We start from the raw sequence: 25,451 nt of genomic DNA on the forward strand, positions 1-25,451 counted from the left end.
GAACTTATAAGTAGGAGCATGTAGTTTTCAACAATTCATTTAACAGTTCAACTACTTATCTCTAATTACTATATGTCTGTGTATGTAACAGGGGATCTAATGTGAAAGCTAATTACAAATTAGAACTTAAAATATGATGTCCTAAACATGCAGTAAGAATATTTTTTAGAAAGCTTCTTATCTATAATAAAGAAATAAATCAAATAGCTAGACTAGACTTCATGATTAGTAGAATAAGAAGGAATGGGGTACTAAAAAATAAAGATTTGGCTTCAACTAAGAAAAAAGGAAAGAAATAATCTCCTTTAAAATTTATAGTCATACAGAAGGCACTTCTGAACCTGTGGGGGAAGGGGCATAAGAAAGAACTGGATGCTTGTATACTCCCCTCCCCTCCCCTCCCCTCCCCTTCCCTCCCCTCCTCTCCTCTCCTTGTATGCTCCCCTCCCCTCCCCTCTCCCCCCTCCCCTCCCCTCTCCCCCCTCCCCTCCCATCTCCCCTCTTCCCTCCACTCCCCTCCCCTCTCCTCCCCTCCCCTCCCCTCCCCTCTCCTCCCCTCCCCTCTCCTCCCCTCCCCTCCCCTCCTCTCCTCTCCTCTCCTCTCCTCTCCTCTCTTTTTCTTTTTAAGACAGAATCCCACTCTCTAGCACAGGCTGGAGTGCAGTGGTGCGATCTCGGCTCACTGCAACCTCCACCTCCCGGCTTCAAGTAATTCTCCTGCCTCAGTCTCTCACGTAGCTGAATTACAGGCGCCAGCCTCCACGCCTGAGCCTCCACGCCTGAGCCACCGCACCTGTCTGCTTTTATTTTCATAGTTTCACAGATTTCTATATAACTTTATACACAAAGACACTTCTCAAATATGAATAATAAACTGGTAGAAGCCAAGAAAAGATAAATATTCTAAGAAAATTTTACCCAGAAGAGGTGTAAGAGCAATAACATGGAACATATATGACATAAAATTAAACACCAAGAGGTAAGAGTTGGCTGGGTGCAGTGGCTCAAGCCTGTAATCCCAGCACTTTGGGAGGCCGAGGTGGGCGGATCACGACGTCAGGAGATCGAGACTATCCTGGCTAACACAGTGAAACTCCATCTCTACTAAAAATACAAAAAAATTAGCCGGGCGTGGTGTTGGGCGCCTGTAGTCCCAGCTACTCGGGAGGCTGAGGCAGGAGAATGGTGTGAACCCAGGAGGTGGAGCTTGCAGTCAGCCGAGATTGCGCCACTGCACTCCAGCCTGGGCAACACAGCCAGACTTCGTCTCACAAAAAAAAAAAAAAAAAAAAGTAACAGTTTCTTTTTCTCTGAAAATGAAATTTGGGAGCTAAGTAATTTATCTTTGGTTTTAATATCATGGAATTTGGAGGATCAAGATTAGAAAAGTTCTTAGCTGGTAGATAACAGCTGAGATCATTGAATAAATAAAGGTTTTGTTAGAATTTTCTGCATAGAAAATTAGCTAAATGACAGTAGAGATGTAGAGGTTAAGATCTCTCTATGTCTATCTCAAGATACATCAGATAGAGAAACAGATAGTCAGATAGATGGATAGATAGATAGATAGATAGATAGATAGATAGATAGATAGAAACTTAAACATATATGATTGACAGCAGTGGTGTCCCATCTGGAGCAGCCTCTGTGGGGATTCCTGCTGCAGCTGGGGAGGTGTGGCCGGCGCTGCATGCCCCGTGGAGTTGGAGGGAGCCTGGAGCAGGTGGGAGCCCTGACCCTTTCCAAGTTGGCAGGTGGAGCCCTGCACTCCTGGGTACAGCTGCAGCCCCCTAGCTATGGCTGCCAATTTAAGGACCCGAGCATTCCTGTGCTCTCAAGGGCCTGGGAAGCCCCGCTTCCCTCACAGGCTCAGAAGTGTCTGCTGCCACTGCCTTGTCTCTCCCCAACTCCCAGCACCCACTGTGATTTCGGAGCAAAGTTAAAGCCAAGCATGGGTGCTGTCCCAACCTGGCCAGGTGTGTGCTTGAGGAGGCACTGACATGCCAGCCCCCTGCAGCCTTGGCTTTCTCTGGAATTTGGCACCGACGAGCACAAGAGGGCAGTCAAGGGGGCACTGAGGATGGCTCTGCACAGGCCTTCTGGACTCCCTTGGCACAAACAGCCTGGGCCCCATGAATGACATGATTAATGGCAGCAGGAGGCAGAAACGTTCCTGGATGGAAAGGCATGGATCCTTGGTGAAGCCCCACCTTCAAGCCAGGGATGGCCTGAAGCCCAGAGCTAAGCTGTCAGTTCCGAGTAAGTCAGCCACTTATGGTGCTTTTTTTGTGCCCAGCCATGGCTGCCCATGGACTAATCAGCAGGCACTTCCTACCTTCTGAGCCCATAAAAACCCCCAGACCCAGCCAGACTCACACAGAGGGGACTACCAGCTGCGGGAAGGAGCTACCCATTTGGCACCTCCTCAGCCAGTCAGAAGGACCTGCCTGCAGAAAGGAGCTACCCACTGTGGGTCTTCTGTTTGCTGAGAGCTGGACGCTCATCAGGATGACCTGCCTGTGGAAAGGAGCTACCCGCTTTGGCTCTCCTGAGAACTGTTCTGCCACTCAATGAAGCTCCTCTACACCTTGCTTACCCTTCACTCCAGTTGTCTGTGTACCTCATTCTTCCTGGATGTGGGACAAGGACTCGGGAACTCCTAAATGGCAGGACTAAAAGAGCTGTAACACAAACAGGCCTGAAACATGCCCCCTGCTTGCCACATTGTAGATGAGGAGAAGGAGAGAAGAGCTTTAGCCCTTCAGGTTGCCTAGACCTAGGAGCCCCCCAAGCTAGGCCTGTGACACTCTCTTTGGGCTCTGCAGCTCCTGGCATCTCCAAACTTCCAGGTGCCACCGCATTCTCCTCATCCAGACATGGGTGCCCACAGTGGAAACCACGTGCAATACATCTGGTCCAGGCACACAGCTTGGCACAGAACTGGTACCTGTGCCAGCACTTGTAGCTGCCCACCCCACTGTGCACAGTAGCCAGACCATGCGCTTGCTTGCCCACACACTCCTCTCCACTATGTGCCTGGCACACCCTTGACAGGTGTGTGATTCTGGCTGGTAGCACAAGCCGAGCACAGCCTGCTGGGATGAGTGGACATAACAAGCCCAGGGGCACAATCAATTACTCAGGCAGGCATGCTGCTGGCCACAGAGGTTTCTAGCTCGTGAAGTGACAGCCCAAGGATTCTGTGACAGGGATCACAAGGAAGATATGGTGAAACGATAATAATCACATATTGGGGGGCCAAGGTAGGCATTAGGGAAGGAATCAAAATCTTAGGCAGATTAACTTTAAGAAACTTTCTCTGCAAGAGGTGGAAATGTAGAGAAAAATAAAGTTACCTCAAGAGAATGATTAAAAAACAAAACAAAACATAAACTCACAGTCGGTGAAATTGTGCCTCTCATTAAGCTAGGTCATCTATTGCAAATGAGAACTGTTGCAAAGAGAAACTAAAGTTGAGAAGAGTTGTAAAGTATCTGAGAGAAATTTACAATTTGGTGACTAAAACAAGCCTCTTGTGTCTTTCATAGTTGTGATTTGAAATATCTTCTCCCATAAGAACATGGGAATGCCAAGAACTATTATATAGGATAAAGAATTTGTTTATATTGTGACTTAGAAGAATGATATCAATTTTAAACATACAGATTGGATTTCATAAAACTTTTAAAAAAGTTTTTTCTTAAAGAAATGATTGAACCAGAAGTACCCATTCTGGGTAAAATAAAGCAAACATGCATCGACATTTCTCTCCCACTACATCCAGAAAACACTACATCTAGAAAACCTAGTCAAAATATGTGGAATAACTATTTGAGGTCTTGCTAACACAAATATAAGTAGGTAGAGTCAGGAGAAGCACCAAAATTCAAAATACTAAAGAAATGGCAGCTAATTTGACTTTTTTTTGTTGTTGTTCCTTGGGTATTCACTACCCTGGAACTGAGAAGTGAGCACTGTGATACACACAGAGAGAGAAACTCTCTAGTTCTGGCTCGAGGAGTTAAAAATGGAGACTTCTAGGCTCAGAAAGATTTGGGAAAATTTTTCACGTTTTCACTTACTTATATTCCATGCCCCAGGCCACCTTAAGCTGGGAGCGAGATGGCAACAAAAGTAGCCAACTGTAGAGGCAGCAATGCCATAGGAGTTGAAATTTCTTCTGTGAGATGGAGCCGTGGCTCTCAGAGTGGGGCCAAACCCATTGATTCTTTTTCTTCCTTTGTTTTTTCTTCAAAAATTACAGGACAATCACAGGAGTGATGGTTTTAGCCAGCCTGGCCAACATGGTGAAACCCCGTCTCTACTAAGAATACAAAAATTAGCTGGGGATGGTGGTGGACGCCTGTAATCCCAGCTACTTGGGAGGCTGAGGCAGGAGAATTGCTTGAACCTGGGAGGTGAAGGTTGCAGTGAGCTGACATCGTGCCATTGCACTCCAGCCTGGGCAACAGAGCAAGACTCTGTCTCAAAAAAAAAAAAAAAAAAAAAGCAGTGATGGTTTTAGAATATTTAACTTTTTCATTAGCCTCCAGCCAACTAGACAGTGCTAGGAGACAGCAGAGAGAAGATCTTGGGAAAGCGAGGCTGTTTATGAATTCTTAGGCTCAACACAAGCTGCCCATGTGTGACTATGTCCCTAATTAGAATACAATAGACACTGAAAACTGTGGTAGCAGATAGACCTCCACACAGAGGTAAGGCTGACCACTGGGTAGCACGCGTGGTGGAAGAGAGATAACAGCACAGCCTAAAAACTGAATTGCCGTTGGAATCACAGCCACGGAATAGAACCATGACAATCTCCACTTGCATGGGAAAAGATAATGGATACCCCAAATAGACAGAGATGTTGGCAATACCTTACACAGACTTTAATTTTTTACAAAAATGTTTGCCCAAGCAGTCCTGAAAACAAACGTCAAAATAGAAAAAGTAATTAAAATAGGTATAAAGAGGAAAAAAATTTAGAACTGAAAAAATACAACTAAAATAAAAAATAACTCATTAAATAAACTCAGTAACAGAAAGTAGGAGGAATGAGTCAGTCAGATTGAAGAGAAGTCAACAGAAAGTATTCAATTGAACAACACAGACAAAACATATTGAATAAAAATGAGCTACGGAACCATAGCAAATGCTGTGAAATTTGTGTCTCAGAGTCCCAGAAGGAGAGGAAAACAATGTAGGACTGAAAAAAAGTTAAGTATGAGGAAATATTTCTAAGTTTGGGCAAGGCATAATCTCACATACTCCAGAAGCTGAAGGGGCCCAAAACTGTACATGCAGACACATCACAATCAAACTGGTGAAAATTTAACAATAAGACAGTTTTAAAGACAGCCAAAGGAAAATGACATATTCGCTGTAGGGGTCCAATTATTTGAATTTCTGTGGACTCATCATTTAAAAGTATGTAGGCCAGAAGGAATTAGCATAGTATTTTAAAGTACTCAAAGAAAAACAAAATAGAACTCTCAACCCATAACTCTATATCCAGCACAAAATATTTTTCAGGAGTAAAGGGTAATTAAAACATTCTCTGCTGGAAGAAAACTCAGAGAATCTTTAGTGAGCAGACTTGTTTTAAAGAATTATTACTCAGCAATCCCATTACTGGGTATATACACAAAGGATTATAAATCATTCTGCTATAAAGACACATGCACACGTATGTTTATTCCAGCACTATAGCAAAGACTTGGAATCAACCCAAATGCCCATCACTGATAGACTGGATAAAGAAAATATGGCACATATACACCAAGGAATACTATACAGCCTTAAAAAACAATGAGTTCATGTCCTTTGCAGGGACATGGATGAAGCTGGAAGCCGTCACTCTCAGCAAACTGACACAGGAACAGAAAACCAAACACCGCATGTTCTCACTCATAAGTGGGAGCTGAAAAATGAGAACACATGGACACAGGGAGGGGAACATCACACACTGGGCCTGTCGTGGGTGAGGTCAAGGGGAGGGAAAGCATTAGGACAAATGCCTAATGCATGTGGGGCTTAAAGCCTAGACGATGGGTTGATAGGTGCAGCAAACCACCATGGCACATGTGTACCTATATAACAAACCACCACATTCAGCACATGTATCCCAGAACTTAAAGTAAAATTTAAAAAAATTAAAAATTTTAAAAAATTAACGGAAGTTCTTCATACAGAATAGACATGATACCAGCAGGAAACTTGAACATACAAATTTGTGATTATGTTTAACATTCTAGAGTTATCACTCTATCTCAAATGTATACAAGCTTAACTTCAATAACATACAACAACTCTGGTTTTTTGTCTGTTCTGCTCTGTCCCCTCCCCTTTCAGTTGTTGACGTCACCCAAAACATAAACTAAGAATATTTTTAAATGCATAAGTCACTTAAATTATGTAGAAAACAAAATATGGAGTTAAAATTTATAATCCTACTAGACTTTAGAGTAATTATTTTTCTAAAGTATTAGTTTTTTTTTTAATCTTTTATTTTGAGACAGAGTCTTACTATGTGGCCCAGGCTGGAGTGAAGTGGTATGATCTCGGCTCTCTGCAACCTCTGCCTCCCAGGTCAAGCAATTATCGTGCCATGGCCTCCTGAGTAGCTGGGATTACAGGCACCCGCCACCACGCCCAGCTAATTTTTGTATTTTTAGTAGAAATGGGGTTTTGCCATGTTGCCCAGGCTCGTCACTAACCCCCTTCTCAAGTGACCTGCCTGCCCCAGCCTCCCAAAATGCTGGGATTATGGGTGTAAGCCACTGCACCCATCTGTATCAGTCTTTTAAATCATGTAGAAAACAAGAAGTGATGTTACAAACTATTGTTAAAATAATGTTGCTTTTATAGTTGCCCATGTATTTACCTCTATTGAAATTTTTTACTTCTTTATATGGCTTCTAGTCACTCTCTAGTGTCCTTTCATTTTACCCTGCAGGACTCCCTTAAGCATTCCTCTCAGGGAAGGCCTGGTGGTAACAAATGGCCTCAGCTTTTGCTTATCTGGAAATGTCTTAGTATCTTTTTTACCTATGAAGGGCACAGTTTTTCGTTCATACATCATAATTGTACATTTTTTATGGGATACATGTGATATTTTGATACATGCATACAATATATTGTGATAAAACCTGGGTATTTAGGATATCTATCATCTCAAACATTTACTATTTCTTTGTGTTTACAGCATTCCAAATCTTCTCTTACAGCTATTTTAAAATACACAAGAAATTGTTGCTAACTATTGTCACCCTACTGTGCTGTTGAACACTTTACTAAGTGTATTTTTGGACCCATTAAACAACTCTTTTTATTACTCCTCCTCCCTATTCTTTTCAACTGCTGGTAACTATCATTATAATCTCTACTTTCATGAGATAATTTTTTTTAATTCCCACATATGAATGAGAACATGTGATATTCATCTTTCAATGCCTGGCTTATTTCATTTACATAATGCCCACCAGTTCTATGTTGCTACAAATAACAGCATTTCTTTCTTTTCTACGGCTGAATAATATTTCATTTTATATATATATATATAAAACATTTTTCTTTATTCATTCAACTGGTGATGAACACAAGTTGCTTCCACATCTTGGCTATTATAAATAGGGCTGTAATAAATAAACATGGAAGTACAGATGTCTCTCTAATATACTGATTTCCTTTCTTTTGGATATATACCCAGGAGTTAGGTTGTTGAATTTTATGGTAATTTTTTTTTTAAATTTTTGAGGAAGCTTCATGCTATTTTCCATTATGGTGTACTAATTTACAATCCCACCAATGGCATATGAGCATTCTTTTTTCTTTTCATTCTTGCCAACATTTCTTATTTTCTGTCCTTTTGGTAATAGCTATCCTAACTGGGGTTACATGATATGTCATTAAGGTTTTGATTTGCATGTCCCTAATGATTAGTAATGTTGAATATTGTTTAATACATCTTTTGTCCATTTGTATGTCTTCTTTTGTAAATTGTATTTTCAGGTAATTTGTGCATTTTAAAATTGTTTATTTTTATTTTTATTTATTTATTTTTTTTGCTATTGAGTTGTTTGAGTTCCTTGTATATTCTGGTTATGAAGCCTTTGTCAGATAGATAATTTGCAAACGTTTTGTCCCACTCTGTAGATTGTCTCTTCATCTTGTTGATTGCTTCCTTTGTTGTGCAGAAACTTTTTAGCTTGAAGTAATCCCATTTGCCTATTTTTGCTATTGTTGCTTATGCTTTTCAGGTGTTATAAAAAAATATTTGCCCAAACTAATGTTTTGAAGTGTTTCCCCAAAGTTTCCTGCTAGTAGTTTCCCATTTGCAAGACTTACACTTAAGTCTTTAATCCATTTTCTATTTGATTTTTGTATATAGCAAGAACTAGGAGTCTAGTTTCTTTTGCATATGCCAGCACTATTTATTGAAGAGACTGTTCTTTCCCAAATATATGTTCTGGGAACCTTTGTCAAAAATGAGTTGGCTGTAAATGTGTGTATTTATTTCTGAATTAACTGCTCTGTTCCATTGGTCTATATGTCTGCTTTTATGCCAATACCATGCTGTTTTAGTTACTGTAGCTTTGTAGTATACTTTGAAGTCTGGTAAGCTGATGCCTCTAACTTTATTCTTCCTCAGGATTGATTTGGCCATTTGATGACTTTTGTAATTCCATACAAATTTTATGGTTACTTATTTTATTTATGTGAAAAATGCCATTGGCATTTTAGTAGGGTCTTCACTCAATCTGTAAATCACTTTGGTTTATATGGACATTTCAACAATGTTAATTCTTTCACTACATCAGCATAAGATATTTTTCTATTTTTTAATTTCCCTTTTAATTTCTTTCATCAGTGTTTAATAGTTTTTCTTGCACAGATCTTTCACTTCTTTTATTATTTTTTTTCTTAGGTATTTTATTATTTTCAATAGCTATTGTAAACAAGATTGCTTTCTTGATTTATTTTTCAGATTCTTTACTGTTGATGTATAGAAATGTGATTGATGTTTGTATTTCTTTACTATCCGCACCTTTACTAAATTCATTTATCAGTCTTTAGGTTTTTCTAAATGTAGGATCATGTTGCCTGTGAACAAGGCTAATATGACTTCTTTCTTTCCAATTTTGATGTTCTTTTTTTTTCCCCTAGCCCAACTGCTCTGGCTAGGACATCCAATACTATGTTGAATAAAAGTAGTGAAAGTGGGCATCCTTGTCTTTCAGATCCTACCAGAAAGGCTTTCAATTTTTCCCTGTCTAGTATGATGTTAGCTGTGGGTTTGTCATATGTGGTTTTATTGTTTTCAGGTATGTTCCTACCATACTTAGTATACTGGGAGTTTTTATCATAAATAGATGTTGAATTTTATTAAATGTACATGATTGTTAGCAGTGAAACTATCCACCTTTGGTCTTTTTTATATAAGACTTTGTATTACTGCTTCCATTTTGTTACTCTTCATTAGTCTGTTCAGATTTTCTATTTCCTCATGATTCAATCTTCATAGGTCATATGTGTTCAGGAATTTATTTTTTCTAGGCTTTCAAATTTGTTGGCATATAGTTGTTCATAATAGGCTCTAATAGTCCTTTCCATTTCTATAGTATCAGTTGTAATGTCTCTTTTTTCTTCGTTCCAGCTAAAGGTTTATTTTGTTTTTTTTTTTTTTTCAAATACCAACTTTTTGATTTGATGGGGTTTTTTTTATTTTTTAGCCTCAATTTTATTTATTTCTTCTATAATATTTGTTTCTTTCAGTCTTATTCATTTTGAGTTTAGTTGGTTTTTGCTGTTCTGGTTCCTTTGGGTGTATCATTAGGTTGTTTATGTGAAGTCTTTCTGCTTTTTTGATGTGCGTATTTATTTCTATAAACTTTCCTTTTAGAACTGCTTGTGCTGTATCCTATATGTTTGGATATGCTGTGTTTCAATTTTTATTTTTCTCAACAAGTTTCTAATTTCTTCATTGACCTAATTATTGTTCAGTAACATATTATTTAATTTAATTTCTATGGATTTGTACCAGTTCCAATGTTCCTTCTGTTATTGGTTTCCAGTTTTATTTTGTTGTGGTCAGAAAAGATGTTTGATATTATTTTAATTAAAAAAAATTGTTAAGACTTATCTTGTGACCTAACATATTGTTTATTCTGGAAAATGTCCTATGTGCTATTGAGAAAAACATGTATTCTGTAGTTGTTGGATGGAATATTTGTAAAAGTCTATTAGGTCCATTTGGTCTACAGTGAAGTTTAACTCCAATGTTTCTTCATTGATTTGCTGTCTGAATTATCTGTCTATGACTGACAGTGGGATGTTGAGTTTTATACTCTTGCTGTATTGACCCCTTTATTATTCTATTATGCCCTTCTTTTACTTTTAACTGTTCTTCACTTAAAGTCTATTTTGTCTGATGTAAATATAGCTGGTTCTACTCTTTTATCCCTCCTTTCGTATTCAGTCTGTGCATGTCTTTACAGGTGAAGTGAGTACTTTAGGCAGCGTATAGATGGGTCTTGTCTTTTTATCTATTCAATCACTCTATGTCTTTTAATAGGATAATTTAATTCATTTATATTCAAAGTTATTATGGGTAGATTAAGTGTTACTACTGCCATTTTCCTCCCTGTTTTCTGGTTGTTTTATAATGCTTTCTTTCTTCCTCTCTTATTGTCTTCCTTTGTGATTAAGTGATTTTTTTTCTAGTGGTACTTTTTGATTCTGGGCTATTTATTTTAAGTCTATCTATTGTAGGTTTCTGTTTTGTGGTTACCACAAAGTTTACAAAAAAACCTTACAGTTATAACACATTATATTAAACTGATAACTTCTTAACTTTTATGGCAAAGAAAAGAAAAGTTACATAAACTCTACCGTAGTTTTCTGTAGTCTGAATATTGTTTGTCTAGGTATAGTTATTTGTTTGTGTGTTTGTGTTTTAATCGTAGTTGTTTCTTAGCTTTCTGTATCTGTGATTTGGTCTGTTATTACCTTTGAATTGTTCTCTGACATTGTTACTTCAAATATTTCTTCCTTTTCATTTCCTCTTTCTTATTTTTCTGGCATCCTAACTAGGTGCATGTTACGTCGTTTGGAAATTTTTTACAGGTCTTGGATGATCTCTTCTGCGTTTTTTTATCTCTGCGTTTTAAAATGAGAAGTTTTTACTGATCTATCTTAAGCTCAGTGATGCTTTCCTCAGCAGTGTCACATGTACTTGTGAGTCCATCCAGTCATTCTTCACTATTATTATAGTGTTTTTTACTTCCAATATTTATTTGTGATTCTTTTTCAGAACTTTCATCTCTCTTCTTATATTACCTATCTGTTCTTTCATGTTGTCTACTTTAATCACTAGAGTCCTTAACATATCATCACAATTATTGCAAATTCCCTACTTGGTAATTTCAACATTGGTGTCATATCCGAGTCTGGTTCTGATGCTTGCTTTCCATCTTCGTACTTTTTTGCCCTTGCTTTTCTGTGTTTATTGTAATTTTTTGTTGAAAGTTGAACATGTGGTATTGAATAAGAGTAACCAAAAAAAAAAATCATCTACTGTGAGAAATTGCATGTATTTGAATGGGAGCCTGAATTTGTTTAATGATTACCATCGCTACAGATGCCTGATACTTCAAATCCCTACAGTGTCCTTGTTTAATCTCCCCTCTTGACTTTGGGTTCCTCTATGGACATCTTCTCAGAGAGAGTATACATCTTGCAGGTCCTTTGCCTACAATTCAATATCATTACAGTGAAACTGTATTGGTGTTGTGGTAGAGTATGGAATGAAGGAGGAACATTCTATAATCTTATGATTAAGTCTCATTTAGTGAGTTTGTGTCTTTGGCCTCTGAACTTTGCAGCTGTTCTTCTTATGTTGTTTTGCTTCCCTCCCAGTTAGGTAAGACAAGAAGCCTGTAGAGGCCTGGAGTGGGAAAAATGCTTTTTATGCAGCTCTGTAAGGCTCTGGTAAAGAACTGGAGAGGAGGCTTTTGTTAATGGAGAAGGCTCTGGGCATATTCCAGAAGAATTGCTCCTCCCACACCCACCCACTTGTCAAAGCCATGAGAAGATCTTTCTTAGATCCTCACAACAAGTAACTGGTGGGGCTCCTGGAAGTAAAACCCATGCTGGTTGGTGGCTGAGCATGAGATTATTCATTCTCATGTTAGATCACACTCAACCACCAGCAGTTAACCAAATTACTAGCTAAGTGTTCCTACTAGAATGGCTCTAGCAGCTACTACCTTCAGGCAAGCAGACCTGGCATGTAACTATCTGGATTTTCCTTTCCAGGTTTACTGGGAATGTACATATGTGCTTTTTGAGTGATTTTCTGAGTGTTATGGTTAACTTCCCTTTCTGAGTTAGTGACATGAACATATTCTTTGATAGTTTATTTTTTCCTTTGTAATGACAAACACGTAAGGAAAACTTGATGCGTAACTAGGGATTATCTGAAATAAGTGCACTTTGCTTTGAGTAACACTAATTAATTAATGTTTTATGCTAATGTTAAACATTAAATAATGTTTTTATACGAATCATGTAATTAAGATTAAAATCCCAATGAGTATATTAAACAAATATGTTGGAAAAATTTGAACTTCTTTCTCTAGGATAGCAGAGTGCAGTAATTTTAATAAATCATATGCATGTGTGTTTATATGCTCATGTATACACAGGTCTACATAGTACAAATGTAAATTTGTCTTCAAACTAAAATCTCTACCACGCTTAAGGGAAATATTTTTGCCAAATTTAATTATTTAATTAATTTTTAAATCTTTACTCTGGAAAAGACATATAAAAGAAACACTGAGAAGTAGCCTCATTTTCTTTTTAGTAACTACCTGATTAATTATATAAATTTATAAAAATTAGCATTAGTACACATTTTAGTAACAGGAAATAAATATACTATTTGGCTCAAATAGGATTTGCAGGTAAAAATATAGACTTATTAATGAAAACCTGTTGTTATCTAATTTTAAGTAATCTGTTGGTTGGATAAATTTGATTTCCAGAAAATTTGACCTTGTTGATAATGGGTAGTGAGCAGATTTTAGATCATGTAGTTAGTTTTGCATGTATTACACACCCATCTGCTTCTCCATCTGGCAGCAGACACAGAAGTGTTATGTACATTCTTCTCACCAACAGCCCAATTGTTAGCTTCCTGCTGATAGCCCTAGTACAAGCTTCATTGGGTAATTATTTCAGGCAGAAAACAACCAACCCACATGTTCAAGAATAATTACTAGTTCAATTAACTAACCAAAAACAGGTGATATTTTACTGTCCAGGAGTAGAAACGATTTCAATTTCTGCAGCACTTCAATAAAAATATTTGGATAGCAGATGTGCTTTTTAGTACCTTGAGAGTACGAAAAAATAAAAATAAACATGACGTATATACCAACGTAAGTTGACAGTAAATTATGAATCATTTTTTAAAACTTATTATTCCACATTAGCCATTTAGCTTTAAAATAATATAAACACACAAAAAATCTACCAACATGATATGCTATCCAACAAATTTTTAAAGTCTGTATTTAAAAAACTTTTTTGTAGCAGTGACAGACATAATCAATATCAATGTTGTATATAATCATATTTGCATACGATTGTATTGTAAAATTGTATGCTATTTACTTTAAATATTGTCTGCATTTCAATATAAGAAATCTATAAACATCATGCATATTTATTAGCATATTTTAATGCCATTTTAAAAGACATGTTCTAATATACATATATGAGTATTCATTTATATTTTATACACCAGCATTATTCTGAGTTTTAATTGAAAATATATATTTTTGAATTAATACTGATGTAGTTAGTGGTGCTAATTTTTTTCATTTAAAAACTATATGATCTTTTGAACATGTATAATCTTTTCAGGAACTCAAATAGTAGGTCTAATATAATTTGTTTTAAATATAAGATTCAATTGAAAATTTAAAGAAACAATTCTACTAAATAGAAAATATGATATAATGAAGCACAAAATGCTGAGTCTTGGGAGTACGAGGTGGGCGGATGGCCTGAGGGCAGGAGTTCAAATACAGAATTTAGCTGGGAGAGGTGGCAGGCACCTGTAATCCCAGCTACTGGGGAGGCTGAGACAGGAGAATCGCTTGAACTGGGGAGGCAAAGGTTGCAGTGAGCTGAGATCGTGCCATTGCACTCCAGCCTGTGCGACAAGAGTGAGCCTTTGTCTCAAAAAAAAAAAAAAAGTGTTAGTGGTTCTCATTGTATCTCCAGTAAAGCAGAATTAGAAGACTTCTCCAGAGCAGTTACTGTATTTATTCTAGATTTTATTCTTGGCTTAATTTATTTTATGCAGATATTCTTACTCAAGTCTCTCTCTCTCTCTCTATGTGTATATTCATATATTCATTCATTCTTAAAAATTATTTGATTGTTTACAGAAATAAAATCCTCATAAAATTAAGTCATTAACAATTATCTTGGAGAAATCCTTGGATTGTATTAAAACTCTAGCACTCAGAGTGGACCACACTAGGAAAGGAGTGTGGAATTCTGCTTAGAATTCTGTCTCAATAAGTTTTACCAGGCTGCAGTTATTACTCATGCATTAGCACATCCCCTCCTGTGAACATTATCACAATCACTTCTCCATACATCAGGGAACAATCAGCTTATGTGGGTCAGCAGAGTGAGTGGACAGGGTATTCTGATGAGCTGGGAATGAGAATGGACTTCCTTAGTTCCCCATGAGAGGTGTGGAATCTTGGCATAGGCCTGCTTCAAAGGGACCCGGGAAGCTGGCTGAGAGGATCCACAATTCAAAGTAGAAATGTTAAGAATTTAGATGTAACTGATTACAGCAGGATATTCCTTTAATTCACATATTGGCTTTTAGCTAAGTGGGTAACGTTAAGTGAATTTAAAAATAGACTCTCAAAACCTAGTCTCTATCTAGCATTTTGTGCAAAAAAAGCTTTAGATATTTATTACTGTTTCATTCACTTAAGAAAGAAAAGGGTCAGAGGCACATTTACAAAATGAAAATCTTCTAACTAGTAACTAAATATAGTTTATTGTTTATTAACCAAATAATTAGGGATGCAAATAACATCTCCATGCCATCTGCCTCAGGGACTCTTACTGAAGCTTCATTACTTTCTGGGGCAGAGGCTCAGCTCTAAAAGACATCACTGGAAAAAAATGCAGAATAGCAAAAAAGAAATGTACATATTATCTGTGCATTAACAAAATCTATTATTAAACGGCGATAATGTCAATGGTATATACAAATAGATGCAAAACAATATATACAAATTTGTCTGCCGTGTGTGCAGTGATATATTTAATTTACATATGCAAATTTTTGATATACAATGTTGCATTCAATGATGCAAAATTGCCAGTGATCTGTGCAACAATATAAGGAAAATGTATTGTCTATACAATGATTTTCAAGCTAGGTCTACCGTACATGAAAGTACAAAAAGATGAGGTCATTTTCAAGTAAAATCTCATGATAATCGAGACAGATATTGCTTCTGACTTGCAGTAAGTGGAAAATTGCTTTGTGTCTCCACTTTTCATATTTGTACACTTGGTCTCAGACTATGATATAGTAATTTCATATACTTGAAAACATAGGTTATAAAGACTTTATCTGCTTTAGTTCATTTCTGAGGAAGAAATACAAAGGAATTGTTCTCAAGATCAATATGGTTAAATATAGTAAACAAATTCTTTAAGATCTAACTCAAATGCCTTTTATGAGTGCTCTGATCTTCCCCAGGACTCATGCATAGTGAGTGATTCCCTTCTCTTTGGCTGGCACTTTCTACACACATTACTTATTCCAATCCTAACCCTAGTTCCTGGATGGCAAGCATTATGCAGTTCTCAAGTTCATTCTTACAATCCCTCTGATTCCTATGAAGGTGAATGGCATACATAGCCAGCTACTTCAATGATTAACTACTGTAACTACAGTATCTGTTTTGATAAAGAGGAGAGATTTTTGACATATGTATGCTTGGCAACATGAAACAATTTCACCAAAAGCATTGTGGGTGTGTTTTGATATTAACTTAAAATGTGTATAGCAGTCCCATTTCACAAGGCTCTGAATGAGAAACAACATTAACAATACTAAGATAAGTACACACACACACAACAGCGCACACACACACAGGACAGATAAGCCTTGTAAATATAGTTGCTTTCAGTGCAGTCTTCTGAAAGTGTTACATTCATATACACAGAGATATCAATCCTTCTTGTAAGGAATTTCTTTAATAGGCTTTTTTCCCCCACAGGGCAAGCTGAAACTGGTTGACATAGCAATGGGCTAAAATGACAATGTAGAGAAAATAGTTGAAAATCAAACAAAAAAAAAAAACAGGTCGAAAATTCTTTGTACACCTTAATAAGGACAATGGCTTCTACTATCCTAAAAGTTTTCCCACATCTTTGTGACCACCACATCACTAATTTTAATTCCCCAAAATAGAATTGCATTTCCTGTCTGAGCTTTAACTAACATATTATAACAAAAAGCATACTGGACTAGAATTAAACCTAGTTATAAGATATGTTTGTCATATGAAAAAAAGCTAATGATCGCTGGTCATTAGAGAAATGCAAATCAAAACCACAATGAGATACCATCTCACACCAGTTAGAATGTCAATCATTAAAAAGTCAGGAAACAACAGATACTGAAGGGGATGTGGAGAAATAGGAATGTTTTCACACTGTTGGTAGGAGTGTAAATTAGTTCAACCATTGTGGAAGACAGTGTGGCGATTCCTCAAGGATCCAGAACCAGAAATACCATTTGACCCAACAATCCCATTACTAGGTATATACCCAAAGGATTATAAATCATTCTACTGTAAAGACACATGCACACATATGTTTGTTGCAACACTATTTATGATAGCAAAGACTTGGAACCAACCCAAACGCCCATCAATGATAGACTGAATAAAGAAAATGTGTCACATATATATTTTGGAATACTATGCAGCCATAAAAAAAGAATGAGTTCGTGTCCTTTGCAGGGACATGGATAAAGCCAGAAACCATCACTCTTAGCAAACTAACACAGGAACAGAAAACCAAACACCGCATGTTCTCACTCATAAGTGGGAGCTGAACAATGAGAACAGATGGACACAGGAAGGGGAACATCACACACCAGGGCCTGTCAGGGGGTTGGAGGGCTGGGGGAGGGATAGCATTAGGAGAAATACCTAATGCATGTGGGGCTTAAAACCTAGATGACATATTAATTGGTGCAGCAAACCACCATGGCACATGTATACTTATGTAATAAACCTGCATGTTCTGCACATGTATCCCAGAACTTAAAGTAAAATTTAAAAAAAATTTTTGCTTTATATGTCAGTGTGACATTATAGAATATGGGGTCCAAGTTATAAATGTCAACATTTTGATTCAGCCATAAAAAAATAGGAAGAAAACATGTCATAGTTTTTAAAATTATTGTTAGAAACCTAATTAGAAGATATATTACTGTATCAACTATTTAAATATACCGAAGAATGAGTATATTTATATTTAAATATACTGAAGAATGAGCATATTTATATTTAAATATACTGAAGAATGAGTATATTTATATTTAAATATACTGAAGAATGAGCATATTTATATTTAAATATACTGAAGAATGAGTATATTTATATTTAAATATACTGAAGAATGAGTATAATTATATTTAAATATACTGAAGAATGAGTATAATTATATTTAAATATACTGAAGAATGAGTATAATTATATTTAAATATACTGAAGAATGAGTATAATTATATTTAAATATACTGAAGAATGAGTATACTTATATATAAATATTCTTAAGTATATACTTAAGTATATACTTAAGAATAAGTATATTTAAATATACTTAAGAATAAGTATGTTTAAATATACTTAAGAATAAGTATGTTTAAATATACTTAAGAATAAGTATGTTTAAATATACTTAAGAATAAGTATGTTTAAATATACTTAAGAATAAGTATATTTATATTTAAATATTTATTAGTATTTTGATAAGTAATGTTTTCACTCTTTTGTTAACCGTCTTATTCACAAAAGGTCTCATTAGAAAATACTTAATACTCAGACACTGTAGGAACAAAACAACGAGCATTATTAAAAACAGGGGAAGGTGGGACAAATGTCTGAGTTTCTTTTTAAATTTTATTATTATTATTAAACTTTTAAGTTTTAGGGTATATGTGCACAATGTGCAGGTTTGTTACATATGTATACCTGTGCCATGTTGGTGTGCTGCACCCATTAACTTGTCATTTAACATTAGGTATATCTCCTAATGCTATCCCTCCCCCCTCCACCCACCCCACAACAGGCCCCAGAGTGTGATGTTCCCCTTCCTGTGTCCATGTGTTCTCGTTGCTCAATTCCCACCTATGAGTGAGAACATGTGGTGTTTGGTTTTTTGTCCTTGTGATAGTTTGCTGAGAATGATGGTTTCCGGTTTCATCCATGTCCCTACAAAGGACATGAACTCATCATTTTTTGTGGCTGCATAGTGTTCCATGGTGTATATGTGCCACACTTTCTTAATCCAGTCTATTGTTGTTGGACATTTGGGTTGGTTCCAAGTCTTTGCTATTGTGAATAGTGCCGCAATGAACATACGTGTGCTTGTGTCTTTATAGCAGCATGATTTATAATCCTTTGGGTATATACCCACTAATGGGATGGCTGGGTCAAATGGTATGTCTAGTTCTAGATCTCTGAGGAATCGCCACACTGACTTCCACAATGGTTGAACTAGTTTACAGTCCCACCAACAGTGTAAAAGTGTTCCTATTTCTCTACATCCTCTCCAGCACCTGTTCTTTCCTGACTTTTTAATGATTGCCATTCTAACTGGTGTGAGATGGTATCACATTGTGGTTTTGATTTGCATTTCTCTGATGGCCAGTGATGATGAGCATTTTTTCATGTGTCTTTTGGCTGCATAAATGTCTTCTTTTGAGAAGTGTCTATTCATATCCTTCGTCCACTTTTTGATAGGGTTGTTTGTTTTTTTCTTGTAAATTTGCCTGAGTTCATTGTAGATTCTGGATATTAGCCCTTTGTCAGATGAGTAGGTTGTGAAAATTTTCTCCCATTTTGTAGGTTGCCTGTTCACTCTGATGGTAGTTTCTTTTGCTGTGCAGAAGCTCCAACATTCAACATTCTTAAAGAAAAGAATTTTCAACCCAGAATTTCATATCCAGCCAAACTAAGCTTCATAAGTGAAGGAGAAATAAAATACTTTACAGACAAGCAAATGCTGAGAGATTTTGTCACCACCAGGCCTGCCCTAAAAGACCTCCTGAAGGAAGCACTAAACATAGAAAGGAACAACTGGTACCAGCCACTGCAAAAACATGCCAAAATGTAAAGACCATCAAGGCTAGGAAGAAACTGCATCAAATAAAGAGCAAAATAACCAGCTAACATCATAATGACAGGACCAAATTCACACATCACAATATTAACTTTAAATGTAAATGGGCTAAATTCCAGAGGAATTTGGCTTTTCCTAAATGGCTTTTCCTACTTGGAGTTATGGCCTTTCCTACTTGGAATTATGTTAAACTAACACATTAAATTTGGGAGAGTTGAAATTTTCATGTTTTGGATTTTACTTTCAAAAATATCATATGGGCATTTATTTGTTTGCTTTCATAAACCTTCATAGATTAAGTAATATTGTTCTTTTATCCTGATAAACTATGTTATAATTTTATGAATATTAGAAATGGAAATTTCTTTCTACTTCATTTTGTTAATTTTTATTTTTAAACTAAGGAGCACTATAATTTTTATATTTATATTTTATCCTGTTAATTCATTAATCAACTTATTCTCATTTTCCTAGATAAACAAGTCTATCAAAAGAATAAAAACAATAGTGGAAAAAACTTCATCTACTTTTTTCCAAAGTTTGTAGCAGTTTCTTGACCCATTGTATTTGCTATAATCTTCAACACAGTATTTGAAGCCAGTATACATGAAAGGCTTCTGTCTCTATTTCTTATATGAAAGAAAAAAATTCATTTTGTTATTGTGGATAGTAAGGGATGTTTGTGTTTGATTATTAATTATGTAAGGTTCTATCACTATGATAAAATGATCAGAAAAAATGTTAAATGGCTAGGTGTTATTTTTTACAGACCAAATCAAAGTTTGCAAAGTATATGTAAATAAGAGAAAAAGAGATTATATTTGAAAAAAATAATTGTTAAAAGATGGAGCCCACAAAATATCCTTTCTTACTCTTTGTGTACATTAAGGGCATTTAGTGTTTTCATTCTCCTAAATAAAATCATATGCATATTTCTACTCCAGCTTTTCATAAAATACTCTTGTAATTGTAACTGTGAAGGATTAATCAAGAGAAGGAAATGTTAACATCCTTTACACACTAATGCAATAGGGGAAAAGTGAATACAAGGCAATAATGCACTTAAATGTCTTAATTTGACATTTATCAGAAGGCTGACTCTGTGAGAAGTAGAGAAATGTTCAAGAGCATAACTAATATTCCCTTATTTGAAGGAAGATAGCGGTGATAATATAAACTAGCACAGACCAAATGGAATGTAAATGGTGTAGAAAGAAAAAATTATTGGGATGTAGAGGAAACAATAAGGCGTCAGGATGTATTGTGACTTAAACTGAACCCTGATGAAAGGGTGAAAGTGGATGAATGGTTGTCAAGCTGTGAGAAAATCCTTGTGGGCTTGTTGCCTTGTTTTGATCAACATGAAAACGTTGTCTTCGCAATAGCTAAAGACATACATGTTTCCATATCTGGAGGACAAAAGATATGATTGAACCTATTGGAACAGATTATGTCACAAGGAATAGCAAGAAGAGAAAATTGCTGGATGTAAAAGGAAGAAGGTTAAGTAAATTGGGCACTTGTTAAGTGTAAAAATAACATTATATATATTGTCCTTACAAGAGGAAAAGGCAGTTAATTTCACTTAATTCCTAGGATTCTTCCTAAAAAGTATAAGGTTTACTTCTTGGAATATACAGGCTTTGTCTCAGAACTAAATGTGAGCGATTTTGCAGTGAACAGTTCTCCTTCAACAACATCATTCTGCACCCAAGCAAAGGGAAGTATCTATGGACAGATTTACAGACACTGAGGCATACTTATACTATAATAATGATTGAGCTGTTGGCTTGCTAATGACTTCAAAAGTTTTTAAGTCTTTCTTAAGTGTGCCAGCCAAAAATATCATTATTTGGAAGCTCATTGTCAATAGAATTAAGTTAAGAATCACTTAACTTAGTTGTGTGTGACTTCTGTGAACACTACCAAATGTGCAGAGCAGCAGATTCTTCAAGGGTTAACTTTTACATGCTGCCTGTATGATCTATAGATGTTCTTTAAAGTATCAAAGATGTCTTTATCTTCTCTTAGAAGATAAAGGATAAATCACAATTGTTTTATAAGTACTATATATGTGAATTAGCTTATGAGAAACTCCTCAGCCAAGAATAATGAATGAGGTCCTTATTTCACAAGAAGATCTCAAAAAATAAGAAGAAAGAAAGATGTTGAACAGTCATTTTAAAATTGTATACTTGCTATATATATGCAAAGGATATAATGGGATATTTCCTTTAAGAAGAATAAAATATGCTTGATGATCTTGGACCTCTATTCCCAAAAGATATATTGTACCAAGAGTGAAGTGGTGGCAAACTAGCAAGTGTTGATGTGGATGAATTTTAACCCATTCTAGATAAAAATGGGAAGGTGGAGGGAGCATAGAGAAAGTTTGGAAGTAAGCTGAAGATGTTAGAGATGCAAAACCAGAGGCGAGTAGAGCAAAATCATGAAGGTTCTGACTCTAAGGGCGAGGATATAAAAATTACCTGGACACTAAATGGTGGTATTAATAAATTCATGCCTTCTGTAATCCTTGGGACCCTCTTAATTTTTTCATCTTGTTCCTCCTTTTCAACAACTGGCTGATTCTTCTTTCCAGATAAGGGACGATGAGGGTTTGGCTGGCAGTGGTCAAGGCGGATAGTAAAATGCCAAAAAAAAAAAAAGGAAGTTGAGAGTGTTGTCCTGGTCATTCTCTTCTCATTAATCTGCATAGCATAATTAAATGGTTCTCACCATTCAGATCTCAACTCTAAGTTTACTCCCTCAATGTGACAAGTGACTAGGTCTCTATAACTTGCTGTATGAATTCTAACATTTCATCATTGCAAAGGCAATCTAGGAAGGCAATCTAGGATGCAAAGGCAATCTAGGATGATCTATTATAGTTACAGTTTGTACTTTGGATAACCTTTTGACTAATGTCTTTCTGCCTCTTTAGTCAATATGCTCTTTGAGAGTAGAAAGCATGCTTCTTTTGCTTAGCACCTCATGTAACACCGGACTTAGGTACAAAAATATTTTTGAACAAAAAAAGAATGTAGCAATGAAATTCCATGAGAAGCATTTAGACTTGTTTTTTATAATGTATAAACTTTTCTATTGATAAAGTACTGAATAAAATTGAAAATATAAATCTCCCATACTCAGAATGGAACTTGAAACTATGGTCAGAGATGACTGATGAACAGAATTTCTTTTAATTTAAACATTTCTTTTTTGCTTGTTGTGGTTTCCATTTTATCTAAGTAAAAGTGATAATTCAATTTATGTGTGTAGTTTCAAAATAAAAAAATTGCCATACTCTAAAAAGTATTAAAAAGGAATGTAGAATGAGACAATAAATGAATTGAGAGTGTAACTTGGAAAAATGTTCACATTTAGGGTAATTGAGAAAAAAGATAACAGTAGGAAAGGAGATAAAGAAATATTAAACAGTTAATATAATAACAAGACAATTGTGTGACATCATTAATCAAAGGGGAAACATCTGAGATCTTATTAACTTCACAAAAAGGCAAGGAAAATAAGTGTTCATTGAGCACCTGCTACTTGCTGTGCTTTGCAAGCACTTTAGTATAACTTATGTCTCATGATTTCTTTTCTTTTTTTTTATCAGATGAGGTAGCCACTTGTCAGAAAACTTAAATAATTCGCTTGCTGCAATAAAGCGAGTAGACTATGAATTTTAAAGTCAGACTTAGGTTCAACCAGAACTCATTGTCATGGACATTCTATCTCTTTTTAAAGATTATGCAGTTCTATAATATTTCCAAAAACTTAATAAAATCCTTATCAACTCCTGTAACAACAACACTTCCAAAAAAGGATATACAGCTGCTGTGTTTATAGAGATTCATAGGAAAATAAATAGATCAACAGAAGGTAATTTACTGTGTGGAAACTTGGAAAGGAAAGGGCCTGTGCCTCATTCCTTTCCTACTGGGGAAGCTTAGGAAATGAGCAACCTCAACCAGTTCTCATTTGTAAACATGCTATTAACCTTGACCCAGCATCTCTTACTAACCTGATACTGTACTTACATAGAAAAGAGGAGTCCCAGGGCTGCACGTGGTGGCTCATGCCTGTCATCCCAGAACTATGGGAAGCCATGGTGGGTGGATCACTTGAGGTCTGGAGCTTGAGACCAGCCTGGCCAACATGGCGAAACCCTATCTCTACTAAAAATAAAAGAATTACCTGGGTGTGGCGGCACATGCCTGTAATCCCAGCTACTCAGGAGGCTGACACAGGAGAATCACTTGAATCCAGGAGGCGGAGGTTGCAGCAGTGAGCGGAGATCTCGCCACTGCACTCCAGCCTGGGCAACAGAGTGAGACACTGCCTCAAAAAAAAAAAAAAAAAAAAAAAAAAAAAAAGGAGTCCTTATCTAATAAATAGTTATATCAGGATATATCCAGTATCCAGACAGCCCAGATTGCAATATTGTAAATGAAGCTGCCATTGTCAATTTATGCTGCAGGGCTGCCTGGAGAATGGGAGCTAGTGAATTGTACAATTAACAGAGTATAAAAAGATGTTTCCCCCAAATTAAAGTGGAACCTTTTGTGAGCTATATTTTTATGTATCTGTTCCAAAAAAATCTGTTATTCTGAAAACAAAAGGTGTTCTAAGAAAAAAGAAAGTGGACATTTTGGCATGTTGTCTGACAGTTTCAGCCTCTTCTAGGAAAGGCTGTTTCATCTGTATTTGTTTGCGGTATTATTAGTAAAGATTGGTGCTGGGTAATAGCTGTGATTACTACGAATCTGCTTTGAGGATTTAAATGTTTGTGCTATTACAGAAATCAAAAGGAAAAGTGAAGAGGAGAGAGAATACTGACAAGAGGGGAGATGGCAGGACAAATATCCTGGGAGTCCTGCTTTCCATGATCAGCTAAGTATACACAAGTGAAGCATCCAAAAATTGTTCAATAAAAATGTTTAAGAGTAACTCATTAGGCTGACATTTCCCTTATATACTCTCTGTAAATGTGAGCCTTTTAAGTACAAATAGCTTATTTTATGGGAAATTAAGTTATTATATTAAAATTAAATGTTTACTGTGCATATGCAAAGATTTCCAGTGACTTCCAGAAATAACATACTTGCTCGCAATATGTGACTCTGGTAATGAAAATAAGTTTTTAAAATAATATCTTCCTATAAGTCAGATTCTCCCAATACATGAGTTTAACATTCTGCAGGCAAAACTTTTTGAAACTTCAGGGTCAGTTTATTTGGATGACTAAGGAACTAACCCTTCTATAAGAACGGCATTATTCCAGAAGTGTAAAACAGATGTACTTCCAAATAGCCAACATAGTAAAGAAATAAGCACATAAATGACAGGGAGATTACCAAATTCTAGCCATAGCAATGTGATTCTTGACCTTAATTGGTTTATAGAAAAATGAACTCAGTTTACTCTGTGCTAAATAGTCTAAATAGTCTCCTAATCATTGTTTAAAATCATTAACTAATTTTAGATTTAAAAATCCCTATAGAGCTAGTCCTGCCCTCCCCACCACTCTTCAGCTGTGCATTATGTATAAATGCTTTCATCTGAGAAACATCTCAATGGCAAAACCATTTGCAATTCACAGCATCTGCCTTAATGGTTTATTCCTGGGGGCTAATATTTAAAACAACTCCTATTTTGTACAGCGCTTTACTACACCACTTGGAATGTTTCTTCTGATAGACAAGTAAAGGGACAATTTTCAGTATCTCTACTTTAACTCCAGGGTCCCCAAAAATGAATTTGGCATATGTCATGTAGCCTGTATTTCACAGACTTCCTTAAAATGGAGTCTCCAAATTTGTTGAAAAAATCCACCCATATTATTGCATGGTAACAATAATAAACAGAATGGACTATTTTGTGTATATCTTGCAATAATTTTAGCTTCACCAGTACTTTCGATGTTTATTATTGCCGATTATTTTATAGAATTTTAACTTCTAACTGGAAAAGTTTTC

The 25,451-nt window shown here is 36.0% G+C and overlaps 1 long non-coding RNA gene across 3 annotated transcripts in view; it reads left to right on the forward strand.

Moving 5' to 3' along the window:
* The window catches only part of LOC112131531 (uncharacterized), a 73,244-nt gene that overhangs the window by 28,957 nt on the left and 18,836 nt on the right, over positions 1-25,451 (forward strand). For all 3 annotated transcript variants that reach the window (XR_008524184.2, XR_008524187.2, XR_008524186.2), the window contains exon 2: positions 24,275-24,380. This is a non-coding gene — a long non-coding RNA (uncharacterized LOC112131531). The remainder of the gene's footprint in view (positions 1-24,274; positions 24,381-25,451) is intronic.

Source organism: Pongo abelii, chromosome 3, assembly GCF_028885655.2.
Source record: "Pongo abelii isolate AG06213 chromosome 3, NHGRI_mPonAbe1-v2.0_pri, whole genome shotgun sequence".
In the NCBI taxonomy this organism is placed as follows: domain Eukaryota; kingdom Metazoa; phylum Chordata; class Mammalia; order Primates; family Hominidae; genus Pongo; species Pongo abelii.